At 42.0% G+C, this 16,771-nt stretch overlaps 1 protein-coding gene across 10 annotated transcripts in view; it reads right to left on the minus strand.

Moving 5' to 3' along the window:
* SMOC1 (SPARC related modular calcium binding 1) overlaps nt 1–16,771 on the minus strand; it is a 135,451-nt gene that overhangs the window by 117,830 nt on the left and 850 nt on the right. Inside the window, exon 1 of one of the 10 annotated variants that reach the window (XM_017830663.1) lies at nt 4,565–4,612. The exons of the other annotated variants lie outside the window; for them this stretch is intronic. The gene's annotated coding sequence lies outside the window, so the exon portion shown is untranslated. Of the gene's footprint in view, nt 1–4,564; nt 4,613–16,771 lie in introns of those variants that run through there. 10 annotated transcript variants of the gene reach the window in all.

The following is a 16,771-nucleotide window of genomic DNA, read 5'->3' on the forward strand; positions in this document are numbered from 1 at the left end:
AAGATGACAGTTGCAAGCAGCCATGGATTTTTTAACTACTGTGCTTTTAGAAGCTAATTCAAAATTTAACTTCACTTAATTCACTGGTATGTGGCAGAAGAGAAAGGGCTGAAGCACTTCCAAGTGTGTTAAGTTGCCTGATAACTAGAAGTGTTAAGTTAGCAGAAACAGAGCCCATTTTCATCATGATCCATCCCTACAGACAGGGCAAGCTGGCTATCAGGAACTGCAGTATCAAAATAAGAGCTCCTGTAGACTAAGAGCTGTTCAACTTCCACAATATGTCAGCACTTCAACCAGGAGGCTAGAGCTGTCTAGACTGCCTTCAGTAGCTGTCCTTCATCCAGACTTGACCACCAACACAAGTGACTAAGTCCAGCTCCAGCCATACAACTGGCAGACAAAATTTGTCAGTCCAGCCACCGGAGCTGTCTGGCTGTGGCTCACAGTAGGCCAAACCAACACATCAACACATAGCCAGGGATCAGAAAACACGCTCAGACATGAGCCTGGAAACACAGACCACAGAATGGACGCAGCATAAATGATTGTTTGTGGGCAGAAAAACTGACTGGAAACAGGAGGCTGTTATAGCTCACAAGGACCCAACTAAGCTCGTCTGTTGCCCTTAACTGCCAACAATCTTAAGCAGTGATTCTTCTACAGCTAGGATAGACTTTTTTTTAATAAGATTACTATGTTCTACTTAAAGCTTGTACTTTCCACAAAATCCTGCCAAAAGGAAGCAAGCAATGCAAGGAAAGTAATACAGTTTTATTACTGCTTTCAAGTGTAAGGTCAATAAGTGCTTGTGAATTGCTACAGAGGCATAGTCTTCATGAGGCTTTGAGAAGCAATTTAGTAAAGGCCTAAACCCTCAGATTAAAATGCTAGAGAAGTTGTCAGATTCTGGAAACTTAAAAAAGATATATTTCTATCCTGTTTGGGGACAGTTTGTGACTGAAATTGCTAGCCGCTTGCTGTCTAGCTAAAGACAGAATTTAAAAGACATCAGAGAAAATTTTAGCCTCAAGCAACAGTAAAAAAACCTTTAAGACCTAAGAGAAGCCAAGTTTTGATCTTTGACATACAGCCCATTTCCACCATGGTCCATCCCTACAATCAGCACAGGCTGGCTATCAGGAACTGCAGTATCATTATGAGAGCTCAAATACTGTAAAAATTGCTCAACTTCCACAATATGTCAGCATATAGAATACTTAAGTAGACAAATTTGTTATTTCAGCAGTAGCTTTTCTCTGAAGCCAAACTTATTTTCATCAGGGTATGAAAGCCTGGGACCTTGTCCACACACAAGGATGCAGACCATCAGATCTGGATGTTATATAGGCGCTCCTATAAGTTTCCCAAGTCAAAGCTTGCCAGGAGATACAATAACTGACAGTCCTTTTTCAGAATTATTCAGTACCAAGACCAGTAAGGGCTTATCATTAACTGTGTGCTCTCTTCCCCTTCCAAAGGGGGAAGAGGAAAGGCAGTCCCTAGGTTTGGGTGTGACAGCCCTGCAGTGTCATGTCAAAAATTTTAGAGGCTCCTCATGGAGCCAGAACCTACAGAAATTAATAGCCTCTAGATGCTTGAATGCATGTGGGATTTAGCACTCAACTCATTGCCAGAGAACCTGCATCAATATGCCATGATCTAAAGCACCAGAAGCGTGTAGAAGCTAGAATCGCCAAAGAACTTTCTCCTTCCTGACTATGGAAGTCGCTTACTCCCTGTAAATCACACACATGCCTGCAAAGCAGCTGTTTACAAACTGTACAGAACTGCAGTACTCCAAAAGTAAGGGTACTCATATGGAAAAAACAGAGTAGCACAATCAATACTGAAATCTGCATTCACATGGGAACAGAACTGGAAAGTACTCAGTCGATTTGAGGCTACATCATAAAAAAATTAAATGCACAGAGCAGGATATATATTGCACTACATCTTCTCTGATATTGCTGAGGTGCACTGGCACCTTTCTCAGCAAAGCCATATACAACCTCTGTAAGACATCCACACTGTCTTGAAAAGTATTGAAACGACTTCAAGGTACAATCAGTTTGACTGACGTGAACTTCTGCTGGTACTTCCACAGAAGCATAGCAAAACCATTGTTGACTCTGCTGGGAGATTTACAACTCAAGGCATCATTGCAGAAGAAGCAATACTGACTAACAGTATAGAACCCAGTCTGACCACCTGTATTGTGTTTACATAGTAAGGAAACACGGTAGCAGCATGGTGCAAAGGCGGTCTCTGTGAGAAGTTAGGGGCTGCCCTGTGCTGGACACATGGTTCCACAGCACACCCACTGCAGAGCAAAAACATGCCAAAATATACTTAGAAGTCAAAATGTCACATGGTGTGGGTAGCAGGGCAGGACGTGAGAAGCCACAGTATGATCAAGATGAGTGAAAGAGGTGCTCCAGATACCAAAGTAGATATTCCTCTGCAGCTCACAAAAGAGACCGTGGAGGAGCAGGTATTGCCCTGCAGCCCATGGAGGGGATGCCACAGCAGAGCTGTTGGACATTTCCTGATGGAAGCTGCAGCCCACGGAGAATCCATGATGGAACAGATATTTTCTGGAAGATTGCAGTCCATAAGAAAAACCCATGCTGGAGCAGGGGAAAAAGTGAGGAGGGGTCTGGCAGCTGGGCAAGGTCAACCAACCATACAAGCAAGGACAAAAGCAGTTTGCAAATTCTAGGCAGAAACCTCACACTCCAGTCAAGAACTGCCCTTGCTGCTTGGTCCTGTGGATAACTTAGTGCTAGTTTGCTTGTCCTAAGTAAGACTTAAGAAATAGAGGGATGGCCTGAAATCTAGAAAGGAAGCTTTCCCTGGCATAAGGGAATAAACCAGCAAATAAATCAACCAAGGGAAGGAATAGGGAATTAAGTGAATGCAAGTGATAAATTACAGTTCTGTTTAATTTTGTCATATTGTCTGACACCAAATCAGTTTCTGAGCTCTCCTGTCTTTCCAGAACTGTTGGCCTTCCGGACTGATAAAGAAACATCTGCTTTTTTTAATTCCCTTTTCTAGCCTAAGAGCTTATATTGCAATTACCAAAGTGGAATACAAGCTTCAACTGAGACAGACACTTCCCCAATATTCATTCAGCCCTCCACAACTGCCTCTTTAATAGCTTGTAGTGTCTGTTGAATCACCACCATTTGAGCTTTAAAGTGGAATGGCTTTATAATCTTACTCTATTTCCAAAAAAACTTTCCCCAAAGGGGAATCACACTTAATGGGAAGCTTCCTACAAAGTCAAGCTCACTGTCTGAAAGCAGTAGGACCAACTAAAACTGTTCAAGCTGAGCAGCCTGCATACAGCACTAGATATAACATAGATGTTGCCCTATAATATATCTAGAGAGATTCCCAAGAGCCAGCTGTACATTCTAATAACCACCAACTGAGAACAAGATGACACTGGGTACCACCAGCTTCCTCCCCAAAAATACCTAAGATAGAGGCATGTCTCTCCCTAAAGTAAGGGGAAACTTTTGGTGCTTTCCCTTCACTTCAGGGATCTGAAGCTCTTAGCCAAGTGCTCAAGATCAATAAGAAACCAGGACAGCAGCTTGACAGGAGTTTCAGTTCAAAAGATATTGCAGCAGCTGCTTTATCAGGAAAAAAAAAAAAAGGGCAGAGCTGGGGAAAGTAGAAGAAAGTACTCCCTGCTCTCTGGGTAAGAAATGCTTCCTCAAACTCTGTCCCTTGCCGACTTTAAGAGGTTTCCTCTACTCAAAGCCATCAAATCCTGATTTCAATTTAGTATAGGGCATTAACTAAAATAGCTTTATCAGTGTCAGCATTTATAAATGCTGTCTTCAGTTAGTATCTTGTTGAATCCAGTAGTGACTTCATTAAGATGCTTTGTGTAAACAAAAGGTGTCAATCACCCACAACAAAACAGATGCCAAGAGAATCTTGTATTTTTACATCAGCATCTGTTAGTGAAACAAAAGCCACTAGCAAGTCCCAGTAAAGCAATTTTAGGTAAGTATTGTTCTACCCATCTGAACACTGGCATGAGATTTAACAAGATTATGTCTTCTCATTTGATCCTAATTGGTTGCCTTAGGAAATGCATGGATATGCATGAACAGTCTACCATACACTGAAGAATTGACAACCTTGGCTTAGGTTGTTTGTGGTAATCCCTAGGTTTGCTTTCTAATAAATACTAACCAGAGACAAGCCAAAGATAACACCCTGTTTTGTCCTCTTAATCAGAGGTGACCTCATCATGTCTATCATCAGCCTTCTGGCACTTCCTGAATACAAGTGCCTGTATTCTCCACAGTTTCATGCAAGGTGAAGACAAGGAAAGAGAAGTGAAAGTAATCTTTAGCTTTTGCTCTGACATGCTGCACTTAATCATCTCCCTGAAAGGCTGGTTATATTTCCACACGTGTTTACCAATGCTGAACAAACTGAAGCAAAATATGTCAGGCGGAATATATATGTGCAGTTTTACTTTATTTACTTGCCCTGATGATTTCCAAAGAAAAGCATGAGTTACTGAAACTGGACACACCTTTACCAGGAGGAAGGCTTCATGCAGGGTTCAGCAAAAACTACCAAGTTCAGAACTGTTCTCCCACTCCCGTTGTCCTGTCTGAACAAAGGCACACCCAGAGAGTATATATCTTGGAGGGAATGAAGCAGATTTTGACAGGAGTCTGGAGATAAAGAAAAAGCTAGTCAGAAGCTTTTAATTTATAGCTATTCTGAAGGTGGCACTATTAGTGGGCAGGTTAACTTGGAAGTAGTTACAGTAGAGGCTTCCCACTTAAGGTCAGATGTGGAAATTTTCTTAAGAAAAGCATTAACGAGCTAAAACACAGCATGGGTTTACCCAAGAAAGTGTCAAGTTTAACAGGAAGAACAGTTACTGTGATGAGATACCTACCTTTTTTAAACATGGGGTGGGGGGGAAGATGCATTTGTAACTCAATATTCTTTGCTATAGAGAAAAACTTCCTGAAAACTGAAGTTAGACTTTCTATTTGGGACTGTCATTCACTCAGCAGCATAGTGTTCCATGGAGTGTTTTTTTAAGTTTCAAGTAAAATCAAATCCTTCTCTTTTCAAATTGCCTGGGATTTTACTACTGAACTCTTCCAGTCTGTTCTGGGTCTTCAACAGGGGAGAAGTCCCTGGATTACATGAAGCAATTGTGGAAGCATTTTTGGTTTTGTTTACCAGCAGAACTCAAAGTAAAACTTGAAGATTTTTAGGTAAATTCTTAGAGTTCCAACAGGAAATTTAAAAGTTAGTTTACTTCTGACACCAGCTATTCAAGCTAGATCAGAGTCTCAAATCTTTGGGCTCAATGTGTACTTGTCATACAGCAGGGCCAGATCCAGAAATGTTGAAGGACAGGTTTTAAGAATGCTCAAATTTACTTAGTGTGGTAGACTTTTTTTTCCTCCAACTCAGTTCCAGTTTCAGCATCAAAAAATTCTAGTGTTCTAGAAGACATACTGCATTTTTCTGAAGTTCACTCTACAGGCAAAACTCCATTTGGAAGTTGGGACTGATTTTTTTTTAAATTACTTTCATGCAAGAACCACACATACGAACCAGGGTAGCTTCATCCTCCTAGGATAAAAGCTAACAGCTACACATTATACCTGTTTACACACCAACAGATTTTACAAAACAGTGCAGATGAGTTAAGGTGCTTTGTCCTATGGGTGCTTTTATATCCAGATTAAAAATCTGCAAAACATACACTGCAGTATGTTGATGAGCAACAGCTAATTTCAGCTCCGATACTGCTGCCAAAGTGCTTCAGGTGAAGAAGCACTTTTGTGGTAAAGCAAAGCTCAACTTCTGTTCCCAATCCAGCTAGTTAGGAACTCCTTTAGGTACTTACTGTTCACAACAAAAATCCTGAAATTTAGATAGCCTCACTGACAACTGAGGTTGAAGACAAGAAAAGCATTAGCAGCCACACTATCACGCTGATTGCTTTTCACTCTACATCCTATTTGCCCTCAAGAGACACATATTCCAGTGACAACATGGCAGAAGTTTAACTTTCCTAGTTATTTAAAGATCCATTAGCCACATTAAATGTAATCCTGTTTTTTTCAGAATGTACATAACAGATAGGTGAGCTGTGAAGTTCAAGGGGAGTTCCTACAGTCAGATTTTAACAACTCTGCAAGTTTTAAGAAGGGTAGTAGTTTAGGTCCTTAATTTAGAAAAAGAAAACCACCACCAAGTTGGAGCATAAAATACTTTTGGAGCTTGCTCTGAAGAGAACACTCAGCTCCCTGGAAGTTTCTGAAGCACCCAAAACAAAAAATCTGGGCTGACATACTTCCCCATACTTCCAGACAACAGGTTTAACAATCATTAATATATTAACACAGCAAAATATGTTTATGTCCATTTTGTAATCTGTAGAAATTGCAGCTACAATCCTAAACATCCACTGGTCAGATTATGTGACCAATACATCTGTTCTAGAACAAGCAGCAGTCACAAGTATTGAGGCCATGTTGCTGAGAACACAGCTGTGCTGGGCAGGGCACGTCTCAAGGATGAAGGACCACCGCCTCCCCAAGATCTTGCTTTATGGTGAACTTGCCACCGGCTGCTGCATGAGAGCAGCCCCAAAGAGAAGATAAAAGGACTCCCTGAAACAAAATCTCAGCCTTGGCCATATTGATCATCATAACTGGTCTACTCTGGCCTCCAATCGGGAGGTCTGGAGACACACCATCTATAACGCTGCTGCTTCCTTTGAGAAAGCACACAGGACCACTCTTGAGGAGAAAAGACAACGCAGAAAGAATCGTGTCTTGCAGAATATACCACCTAAGGGGTCTTTCTGCTGTGCCTTTTGCAACCGGACATGCCTGTCTCACATTGGCCTTTTTAGGCACCAGCGCGCTTGTAACAAATGTGGATAGAGCCCTCCCCAAATCTTCATTCTCAAAGCCTAGCCATGATGATGATGATGAGAAATTGCAGCTACTACTCCTTCTACAGTTCAGGGGAAGGTAAAGTAGTTCCAAGATCAGTTACTGCCACAGAGAGAACATCCTGTCTCTGTGAAGCAGAACATCACTGGCTCTACAGAGCACCTAACAAGCTAAAACCTATAGAAGACAGCTTTGACTTTCAACCCTGGACCTAAGGGTATGATTCCTGCTCCTAGAAATACTGTCTGTACCTATGCAATAATAAAAAAGGAAAGAGCCCACAGACACTGACAAAGTCAGAGGAATGTTGGTGTAGCAACCCGGATAAAAAAATCATAGCAAAATTCTTCAATGTTTGCCCCCTTTATGGAAAGCATAAGACACATGTCAGGTAGCACAGTCACCACTGAAATACCTTATTCCACCATTAGGTATTGCCTATCCAGTTAATCAATATTGCTTTGTCATCACTTCAGATTTTTACCCACAAAGCTGCAGGACAGCAGAATAATCTGAGGCCTTTAGGTACAGCAGCCAGAAGCACCATTCTCTTACAGTCAAGAAGTAAATCCCTGGACTCCTACACGTGTGCAGTGCATTTAAGAAATCCTATCCCATGGCAACTGCTTTCAGAAGTTAAAGCTCTAGTAGGACAGATTTCTGCATCTGCATAATTTTCAGGAATATTTCAGATGATTGCAGCTAATTGAGGGCAAATAATACCACCAGCAGCAGCATTGATAATCCAGTTGGCTACAGTTTACTACAACAGAAAGGCATGGCAGCATTTACACCCAATCCCTTACCAGACAGAACTCCAAAGCCTTGGCAGTAGATACTGGTATTGTTTTTAAGTTAAAAGGGTGGATCAAGTTCTTCTAGATCTACATACTTTTAGATTAAAACACAGAAAGGGAAATAAGTCAAATTAATCTCTAGAACTGTGTAGCAAAAAAACAGTGTAGCAAAAAAAGTCATTGCATGAACATCTCCGTTCATTTTACACATACCAGTCTTACAGATTTCTATGTTAGAAGTACTTTCCTTCCACTAAGCCTGAGAAGTGTACACATTAAAGCTCACATTTCCCTAATAAGCTTGGAGTAGATAATCCTCTAGTGTTCCAGATGCATACATATTTTTAAAAGCTACTTTCGTACATAGCTTATCTACTTTTGCAACACTTGTCTGCTCACTTTTCAGAGCAGAGGAATAAGCCAAATGCAAAACTCCAGGCAGAAGCCAATGAGAGTTATCACCATTCTGCATGGTAACTAGACCCAAATCAGAAGCTGCTTCTTGGCTCAGATAAAAACCCCTTTATCTGGTTAGTATCCACAAACTCCAACTCATTTAATATTCTCCACTTGGAAATTACACCCAAGAGCTTCTGGCTTTTTAGTTCTTAACTTGCACCTAATTCTACCACATATTTGTTTAAGCCTAAGTGTAGACTGCATGTAAATCTGCTTCAAAGAAATGGGAAGGAAAATGGTTTGATGTATCAGCTAGAGTAGGTTCTTTAATCTTCATGCTACTCAAGGGAGTCTATGCTGCAACAAATGATTATCATTCTATCTGCTTCTGACTAGAACATATATGGTACACACAGAAGCAAGATTTAGAGATAGTGTACATCTGGACATCTTTTCTAGGCATCTGTCCCCATACGTTGTATTTTAAAGGATGCCACTACCTTTACCATGCCTTTACCAGGTGTTTTCATGTGAGGGTGCTTCCTTATCTATTTGATTCCTGGTTCACTCTCCCTCCATACCATAGGTGGTCACACTACTGCTTCTGCAAGCCATGGTAGAACATAAGATAAGCCATAGAACATAAGATAGTTACCTTTACATTAAGGCTGTATTGGATTGTTTTAATTTGCTGGAATGTCAAACCCTAATGTATTAGAATTACAACTGAAGGATCATATGATTTCAGGTTCTCTATACAACCAAAGAAAAAGTTCTCATTGAGTTCCAGAACACTTGGTTGAGATTATAGAACAAGCACTATTCCATGCATCACAATCCTAAGCATAGCAGCTAAGCTAGTGGACTTCCTTAATCAGAAGATAGAGTATTGCTTCCCTATGCAACTTAAGTGATTAATCTCTGTCATGGAAGAGAACAAGGATGGACAACATTTTCCACATTCCTTCTAGTCTATGACCCAAGCAGTGGTAACAGAGGACTGGTGGCCAAGAGAAACTCTGAAACAGAATCTGCCCACTGAGTGTTTGGAACCCCTCCCCCCTATCTGAGGATCAGCACTTCCCTCTGGTTACAATTCCAACTATCATTAACTGGACTAGTGGCCAAGAAAAGCCTTAGAGAAGTAAGTTATTTCCTCTGTCCTACTTCCCCATCTTTCTTATCTGTACACACCTTCCCTTCTACTTACTAAGATTCTTTCTATCAGAGGCTCTCCCATGGGAAAACCCTCACCTTTATCAGCCCCTCAACCCCAGCTTTAATCAACAACTCAGTGGCACAGAAACAGCAGGTTTCTTTCACTCTGAACAGGGTGAAATTACATTCTTTCACTTTGCCATGAGACTGAGAATAGAGAAAAATTATATTACACCAATGCTCTTACAGCAGTGAATCAAATTTAACTTCAGACCGACAAGGGCTGTCATGTAGCTTACAGAACCCATCTCAATAGATTCATAGAATAGAATCTCGATACTCTATACCTCGCACAGAAAGAATGGTGTGTGCAAACAGTCTGCTTCTTTTCCCTTAGGTATTCCAAGTCAAAGTGCGTGAGGCAAGGCAATGCAGTTTACAGACTCTGGCACATGGTCTGGGTCTATACTCAAGTACTGAGCACTGTACTACAAGTACTCTGTGGCAGTTACTCAGGTACTGTTGTCCTGCTAACACTCATCCGTCTTCTTCATCCAGAGGCAGCAGTTGTTCCTTCAGAACTCCAGCCCCAGCCCAGGAGGGGAGTCTGGGTGCCCATGGCAGAGCAAGTTATCTGCCTACGCACACAAGTTTCTGTATGACTTCCTCCACCTGCATGGAAGAGTCTGCCAGTAGCACCGGTGGGTAGCTTGTCTAGGCTTTGTTGCCAGACTCTACATGCCAAAACCCTGAGCCAACCTTTAATGAGGCAGCCTCTGTTCCTACAGTAGCTAGTGTTATTTTCCTATCTCTAGGCACAGACCTTGGGGGGAAGTACACCTAAGTTTGCTCTCGTTTCGCACCTACCACTCAGTTCCCCACTGCATAGCTACGTGCCACTCCAAATGAAAACACCTGTCAGTGGGCCCTCAAAAGCAGCTGGCTCAGCCACAAGCCAGTGGGAGGCAAAAATGCACAAACCCAACATGCAGGAATATCCTCCTGAGCAGGCTACAGCTGGAAGACCACCAGCAAAGAGTTTGACAGGACAGGCAGTTGGAGGCTTATGGGGGCTTCTAGGCCACTGCTCTGAGGACAGAAGCACAGCAGAAAAATCTGACAGAATCACAGAGTGGAAGGGATGAGGGTGAGGCCATCTGGTCCAACCTCTCTGCTCAGGCAGGGTTATCCTAGAGCACATTGCACAGGATTGCACCCAGACAGTTCTTGGATATCTCCAGTGAGGGAGACAGGACACTATTCCACCAAGTGTGTTACCCCAGGCTGCTGCTGGCACCTTAGCATCATACAGTCAGGCCCAGGTCAGTCTTAAGACTACTCTGAAAGTGTCACACAGACTAGAATGAATTCCTTCTTAAGCCAAAGCCAGTTTGTTACATCACCACTCCCGATGCTGTAGGGACTGCACTTGCGGCATGTAGGCCTTTTAGTCAGATAGCATAGGCAGGCCCACTACAGAAGGCAATGTTTTCTTTACCAAACAAGCAGATGACCCTTCTCTAACGCTCATGAACATTGCTAACGCTATATACATTGTTACTGCAGCATCCAACAGGAGCCTAAGTTGCATCAGAAGGCTACTGTGATAAGGAAAAAACCATCCAGGAAGTGGGGGGGGAGCCTGATTTCAAGGTAAGGCCTCATCCTGAGGAAGCTGACTGCTCTCAGGCTGAAGAGCTGCTGATAGCCTACATGAAGCCAAATACAAAGAGCTCCTTTATAGGGTATCTGGTTCTCACTGCTCTGAGTGAAAACTTTACAGCCTGGTGTAACTAAGCTACATTTTCCTGTTTTTATTTTCCTATAGCTACAATGCTCCCCCCAACCCCAAGAGGGGGGGAAAAAAAAAAAAAAGGCAGAGTTGTATTCTCAGTCAGGATTTTGATGCCAGAATACTTCCTCCTCATACTTACAAGCAGTAAAGTCATCACACACAGAAAGCTTCACATGGCTCACACAAAAGCTGCCGAACACAAGCTGTAACTGCTCACATGAGCCAGTTAGAAGAGGGAGACAGTTACATACCACTTTCATCACATCCTGGTAGTTTCTCTGTGTAAGCAAAAAGCTCACAGTGACTTCACAACTTATCCAGAAAGGTCCAGTGTGGAGGCAATATACTCACAACAATGGCAGCCTTCGCTGTTGGGGCAAGAACTTCACAAACAGAAGAGCTTCTCACAAACAAGCATAGGAAGCTTTAAGTTCTACCAATGCAACATCAATACTTAAGCTTGTAACACAACAAAAAAGTAGGCTTCATAGTTTAAGTCACAACAGGTGCTACTCTCCCAGAACATCACTTGAAGACCAAAGTAGTAAACTACTCCCACTGCACACCAAGCCTGACTCAAGGTTTGCTGTGCCACAAAGTCCCTGGATGGTGCGTTAGGACCAGAGACTTCGTGGCAGCTGCTGGGGGACTCTGACAGGAAGCCATCACACACTCACACAGGACACTAAGTGTGACAGTCAGCACAGCAGCCTTGAGGGATTAGCTTCAGTTTCACCTGTACTGCTTCCATGTTTAGCTTTTTATGTGAGCATAAAGTTTATTGTGTAACACTTAACTGTGCTGTCAGATGTGCCAGCCCCAGAAGAACTGGGATTCAGCAGCCAAGTAAGAGACAAATGGGGTTTTGTTTGTTTGGGGTTTTTTTGACATAGTAATGTCGCAATTAGTTTGAGATGGCAGGATAAGAACATCTAAGATATTTAAATAGCAGTATTAATATTTCAGAGCTACTATACTACTGAAATGAGTTTACAGTCATCTTACCAATTGCTTCAGGCCATCTGGAAATGCAAGAAGCCAAGACAGCATCTGCTCCTCACTGTGAAGATTACCTTAGCACATGACTAGTGCTAAAAACTGGAAAACTAGGCCAAGAGGTTATCATTGTAGGTGTTCCACCAGCTACAGAGTTTGCTGCCACCACCAGCAAAAACACACGAGCAGTTTCTTTTTCTGTACCAAAGCTTTTGGTGGCCAGAAATCTTTCATTAATGGCACAGCTCATTTACATGAGTGGAAATAGTCTTGTAGCCAACTCTGAAGCTCAAGCAGTTAAAACACCAACTCTAAAACTACATAGAACAAGTCAGATCCTACAGCATTTTTCTGTTTAGAACAGGACCTGCTGCTCCAATATGAAAGTATCGGAACATAATGTTTTAATAGTTCTCTACACAAAAATTAATCTTGTTCTTCAACATAGTTGCATAATGTTTTAAAAAACAAGCCAGATTAGTTTCTTTGGTACATATCAAGGAATTCAGCTAACATTAAAGGAGCAAGAAGAGGGAGAAATAATAAGTATAGCTCTATATACAATCAGAGCTTCCCCTTTGGTTAAAAACATCTCTCACCTGACCAGAACAGAGTATCTGTACCCAAAAGCTGTTTGCCATAGAGTAATAAACCTGTCCTATTCGGGGATGCTTTACTAAAGGCTTGCCTTTGGGTACTTATTTCTTCATTAAATTAATCTCTCCAACTGTAAGGAAATCTAAAACATTAAAGTGATTCAGTTGTTATCCATGTAGACCTTTGAAATGCAGTGTGTTGATTAAGCTCAACCAAAAAACAAAATTCAGCCATTGAAAACCTATTTTTCACTCTTCTATTCTAGATCTCCTTTGAATGAAGCCCTCTGCTTTACATTTCTATCATATGTGCTTTTGTAACTTCTTCCCACCATAAAAAATACAGTCTCCTTAATTTTGGTAGGGCATGTGTAAAGACGCCTGCTTTGTGGAACCCTCCAAGTGGGGCTGCAGTGAACACATACCAGAACACACTCCTTGTGCCACTCCTTGGCACAAGCTGCAATGCTGCTTGCTCCTCCACAAGGAATGACAAAGCTGCAGGAGCCTTTTCAGCACTTTTTTCTTATTTGGTATTCCAACTACTTCCAACTAGTAACCAGCTGCAGCAGGGAACTCCCATTGCTCTGTGGCACTCCAATTTATGCACTGGAATTTGTTGATATCTTCACCATTTTATTATTTACCACCTTCCCTTTGCAACAGCACTGAACTATAAGATCCCACCCACCATGCCTTTCAAGAGAGAATATGACGTGTTTCCATGCATGAAACTAGGAAGCAAGTTATAGTGACTACCTGTCCTCCCCTCCCACTTTTTAGTCCTCTGCAGTCACTGGAGGGGGTACAGATCCCCAATCTTCCAGAAATCCAAGCCCATTCATAGGACAGCTTTTGACTGCTGCAGTCACATTCTGCTCCTTCTGCAAGCACCCACCATTTCTCTGTGCTAGTATTTGTCATTACTGCCACCAAGAGTTTTCTGCCATAAATGAACCAAGTTCATAATAGTCAGGAGATATACTCAAAAAGCAGGAGGCCCACATAGATCTGTCTCTGAACTAGAAAAAACAAAGGTCACAATTAATTGTCCAGATGGAGGAATACAGAGCTTAGTGGCACAATCTATTTAATCTGCTGTGAAAGAATACTGCTTAAATGCACCACACAGTAGGAGATGCATGAGCCAGCCCAGTCAAGCTCCCCATCTATCACTTTAGAATCAAGGAGGGGGAAACAGCGAGACCTGGCTTGTCACACAACTCCAGATCTCATGCCAGCAAAGAGAAAGAGGCACACAGGAAGATAATATGATAGAAAGTAAAGCCTGATTATCTTTTTCCGTCCTTCAGATGGAAAAGTACAGTCAGTTGATCGCATCCACAGTGTTCTTCTGAGCTACAAAAGTAGAAGTGACCAGGCAATTGTGTAACACAGCAGAAGCTTTTCTAGAGTCTGTCAAGTGAGGGAACAAGTCACACGGTAGCCTTGGGCTTCCAAGTTATTTCTAGGACAAGGTATAAGACTTAATATGGGGCTTCACTTGGAGCAGCTGCTAGTAAGTGTCAGTTGCCAACAGCATATGTGCAAAAGCCAGATGTTTCCTGCAAGTCACTGACACTTACCAAGTCTAAGGAATTCATGTCACTGCTCATAGTTTCACTATAACAAGAAACAGCAAGATTCATACACCTTTTGAGAGCCAGAAGTTCCTCAGCGGACCTGTAGATACTAGCTGCACTTATAATTTACCTTTGTATTCAAGTAATTATGCTGAACTCACTTCATCTGAAAGTTTCACCCCTTATTGGCAGAAGAGATGTAGATACACCTATTTCTCTTCAGTATTCCTAGTTTTTCATCCTTTTCTGCAAACAGTAGCAAGCCATACTCCTCTGTGTATCTATTCAGTTACAATGCTGACTGCCTAGCTTAGAAGCAACACTACAGTAGCAAGAGGGAAAAGCAAGGAGGAAGATCTGAAACTTGCTTCAAGCATTATTGTTGGTCATTTAAATTCATTGAGAAGGATTAAAAAGCTGCTGTTCACCTTTAAAAGCATTTCGCCTCGCAAATATTGTAGTTCCAGTGCTTACCATACAGAAAAGAAAATGTTAAAGGATAAGTTTCACACCTAGCAGCTGAACACCTACAGGATTTGACCCCCAGAACTGCAACACTGACACACCACCGTCACCCACACAGGGAGGTTTCCTGACAGGAATACACTCTTGATCACAAGTCAGCATGAGAAATACATACCAGTGTAACTTGGTAATAATCATTTAAGAATTAATAATAAAGAAATGTTTGTGTTCATTGGAATCTAAAGTATGGCACCTTTATACTAATGACAACTTAACTAATCACTACAAGAGATGAAGCTCAGGGGCTTATATCAATCAACATGGTTGCAAACAAGTAAACCAACCTCCTCCCCTTCACATGTACTTAATCGTGACACTTTGAAGGGCAAAAAGATAGACTTCATGAGTTAAACACCTTGGAAGTTCACAGCTTTCTATTTAAGAGCTCATAAGTTAAAACTTTAAGGCACATCTTTCCACAGACCTGCAGTTGCTAGTCCTCATAACTGATGTTCTCCCCCAGTCATGAAGGGAGAAACAGTAAAGTCAGTTCACTTACTTCAAGCAAAAAGTAAATCAGTAGTCCTTTGTATTTGGTTTTCCACTCTCCTGAAGTAGCTCCCATTCCAAGAGACACAGCATAAGGAGTGATTAAACTGCCTTGTAAAGTACACTATATAAAAATGGCATATATGAAACCTGTTTGATATACAGGCTTACTGTAAAATTATGCACTGTCATCAGGAACTTTTTTATTTTGTTCTTTGTTTAAATTGATCTTCATTAAAGCATTAGATATCAGTGCTGATGAAGGGCCCTAGTCATCCAGCCAGACTCTTACTTATCACCTTAAAGCTCCTCTCTATTTGGAACCACTCCAATTTTGAGGTTTATGCTTGATATGGGGTAATACAGGTATATGCATAAGCACCCCTGTGTTTCCTCATATTTTAAAGCAGGTTTCCAATAATTTATGGCACACACCAGTTCTGACTTAGTTCTGTTCACACTAGTTCTAACAGTTGCTGTTACACATCTGGCCATAAAAGAGGCTACACAGTACAGCTGAACACAAGGACATCAGTGCAGCCAGTAGTACACTTTTCATAGCTCAGAGAAGCATTTAATAGCCATCATGGTCAAACAGCACTTCCATAAAAAAAAAAAAAAAAAAAAAAAAAAAAAAAAAAAAACAGAAACCAGAACATCGCACTGAAGTCCCTTGTTATATTTCAGATGAGTAGGGATTTTGAAGACTCCTGATCTTGCCTAACCATGATCTAAGTTAATTAAGTGCTACATTTCACAGCATTTCAGACTGCTAGGTCAAGAATGCACATGGCCCAATGCATCCAACATGCCTGCAGAGACATAAGTTTGTCCACTTACCCAAAGCGGTTCTTTCATTGCAGCATTGGCTGAAGAACAGCTACTGTTTTGCAGCTTTATAATTGAAAGCTCTCATGCTACTCCGTAGTGGTGCTGCAGTGGTAGCACTCGCTCACTGGGAGAACCATATTTAGAAAAGATGTTGGGTTCTCCCCCAGAGCAATGTAACAGTTTGGTAAGTGAAATTAACAGCCCAGTAAGAGTCAAATACTGTCAGATTAAAAAAAAAATAGAGCTAGACTCCTACAGGGAGAAGTCTGGGCTGAAGGCATCGAGCTTTATTGCAGGGATTCATTTAATCCCTGCTTGGGAACATAAAAAAAAGTCCTAAAGCTATGTGCTGGGAACAGGGGCTACATTAAATGCAAGACGAGCAATATAAAACCACAGCCTGCCAACCTCCCTCCTCCCGTGTTTTCTGCAATAAATACCAAGAAGCTAATAACGGTGTACGAACTTCGCGCAAGCAGCCGGCACCCGGCTTTTAATAAGCGAGAGGGGAGGCCCTTGCGAGGGTCTGCACCGGGGGGGCGCTGCCCCGACGGCCGAGGCTCCACCTGCGGCGCTGACAGGGCCCGGGGGCAGCGGGCCGGGGCCAGGGCAACCTGCTGCAGCGGGGCGGCAGCTT

Source organism: Lepidothrix coronata, unplaced genomic scaffold (genome assembly GCF_001604755.1).
Source record: "Lepidothrix coronata isolate B3197 unplaced genomic scaffold, Lepidothrix_coronata-1.0 Scaffold182, whole genome shotgun sequence".
In the NCBI taxonomy this organism is placed as follows: domain Eukaryota; kingdom Metazoa; phylum Chordata; class Aves; order Passeriformes; family Pipridae; genus Lepidothrix; species Lepidothrix coronata.